This window comes from Oryza glaberrima, chromosome 7 (assembly GCF_000147395.1).
Source record: "Oryza glaberrima chromosome 7, OglaRS2, whole genome shotgun sequence".
Classification (NCBI taxonomy): Eukaryota; Viridiplantae; Streptophyta; class Magnoliopsida; order Poales; family Poaceae; genus Oryza; species Oryza glaberrima.
This window is the reverse complement of record NC_068332.1, coordinates 4,885,992-4,888,835: the sequence shown is the minus strand read 5'-3', so window position 1 is coordinate 4,888,835 and position 2,844 is coordinate 4,885,992.

Genomic DNA, 2,844 nt, shown 5'->3' with positions numbered 1-2,844 from the left:
GTGTTAAATATGTAGTTTTGTGATAATTTGGTCAAAGTTAAATTTACTCTACTATATATATTCATATCCGATGCAATATCGATTATAGAGTATAATGAGTTAGAATATATAGGAAATACGATATTCATCCGAACCCAACCTGATTTCACCCCCTACGTGCAAGAGATCTATTAGGACGAACCCTACAACTGTCGTACGTCCGTAGGATGCCGATCGGACGGCCCAAACTGTCGTACGTCCGTCCGTCCGACACAACCACTGTGTCCATTGATCGACCGTCGACGAGCCGGATTCTGATCAGCTTCTCATCAATTGGAGTACTATATTTTGATCAGCGTCGATGGATGGATCGATCGTCTTCCCTGTCCAATTAGTCCAATTATAAACTCTCCCAAACTCTGATACAATCCACCACTAATCGAGATCAAATTAATCGAGATCGAGATGAGCCGCCGATGGTGGAGGAGGAGGTCGTACGCCGCCGCCGCCGACGACGACGACACCGCTGGGGAGGAGCTCCGGTCCTACGTCGTCGCCGTGGAGGTCGCCGCCGACAACCGCGCCGAGTCGCCGCCGGTTCCGGCTCGAGTCACAGCTGAATTGATCAAAGCCGACGCCGCCGGGATCCCAAATTACTCCAAGGGAGACAAGGATGATCCCTGCTGCGACACATACAGTCTAGTCATGAAGGTAATTCATTTGATTAACCTTATTATGTACTTATGCCCCTAATCCTATGTTGTATAAAAATATATACTCCCTCTCGTTTTCTTAGTTTAACTTTTTATGTTTGACAAAGATTATAGAAAAATACAGTAGTATTTTTAATACAAAACAAATATTTTATAAGAATATATTCAATGTTAGATTTAATGAAACTAAACTGATATTTTAGATGTTGCTAATTTATTTTCTATAATTTGATCAAAATTAATCAAGTTTGATTAGAAAAAAATCAAAACGATTTATAATATGGAATGGATGAAGTATTTTCTAAAATTTCTTGTAATATTGTTTTACTTAATTAGATACCTTGTTAGATAGTTATTTTATCAAAATGTTATTTAATTTATGCCTATAATTATGAAGATAAACCGCTATGTAATTCACTCCATAATCTGTTTCTTCAAACGAACCTCGTTGGTCCCACAAAAACTTGCTAGTTAATCTTTTTTTAGATAAGTCTGCTTTTCGTCCTCAACAATACAACCAGACGTGCTGACATGGTATTTTTGTCTAAGTCAGCTACAAAGTAGCCTTATAAAGTTCCAGATCTGCAAGATGCTTTTCTTTAGTATCCTGAACATTATGCCCTCAACATTGATATATATAGCCATATCACAAAGATAGGTATTGAGGTGTTTTGTGTCGGTTTGTATAGATGGAGGTCGTTCTGTAGTTGGAAGATGAAAAGTAGATTGAGGCAGATAATTAAGGAACATAAGCTGGTAAACTTATTGTTATTCTAAAATATTACAAAAGCTTTGGACACCTGGTTGCTTGTTAATTGTTTATACCTTTCTAATCCTTAATTATACGCTTATATATGCTCTTGGTTTTTTGGGGCCTTTAATTTGCAGTGCCTTGAGAACACAAAAAATGATTTCAAGAAATGCAAGACTTTGATAGACAAGTACGAAGAGTGCAGCAATCCTCCCAAGGAACCAAGACTATGCCCTGCCCATGAGCTAGCATTTGAGAAGGTATAAGTTTGTAACTCGATACGATTTATCTTTGAACTTTGATCACTTATCTATTTTTTAAAACAATATATATAAATACTTAAAAGTATATTAACGAAGTTTGTTGCGTTCTAAACATAACTATGAGACTTTAATTGTATACATTATTATGATATAAAAGTTCAAAATTTATTAATGGACAAAGTTAAAATTGTAGTGATCAACAGTGGCAGATATTTGCTTTCCTATCATCAAGGGTTGGGTGCGGGACACATCTTGTCGTGTGTTTTTCTTTCTCATAATGCTGATTTTACTGTGTAATTAATTGCAGTGCCTTCAGAAAAATGTGGGAGAGATCAAAGTTTGCCAGTTCTGGATGGACATGATGAGCAAATGCCTCCGTCGCAACAAACAATGGGTTTAAAATGTGTAGCTTCTGTTCATGGATAGTGTAGTACTGGTCTTTTTTGAGTTTTGAAGCTTCATTATATTGTGTTAATTTGTGTTAATTTTGGTCAGCCAAATACAGTAGGTGGATCAAATTCGTCGAAGTGGATTTTTTTAAATTCACTTGTGTTGCCGAATAGGTTAACGGGAATTAAGTGGCCAATTACATTGGTGGGCCAAATTCGATGGCGAGAGTAAAGCAGTGCAATTTTTTTTTTCTCGAGTAAGAGTATACTTGTTGTCCCTCAACTATGAATCGAGTTTTGTCAGTGTCTCTCAACCGTAAAACTTTGGTGCTGTTCAAATTGATATCTCTTTCAACCATATCTTTTTTATATCTTTTTTAGCATAGTTACCAAAAATATGTCTACATTTAATTTATTGCTAAACTTTGGTAAATACATAGGAAATCCTACCAAAATTTCAGCAATATTGTCAACTTCAAAATTTTGGCAGTGCTAAAATTTGGTAAGGTTTATTTTGGCTACAATCTGATGTGTAGAGCATACCTTAACCTGTAAAACCAAAACCAGTGCAAATCGAGTCGCTATGTAGTATTGAGAGTGGGTTCGGCTGACGTGACTTCTACATGGCTTGTCGACTTAATTAGTGTTCGTCCCAGGTGGCATATACGCGGCCGCTAGAAGCAAAGATATATAAAAATAAAACACGTGAGACAGAGAAATCAACCGATATAATCTAAATAAGGCGTAGT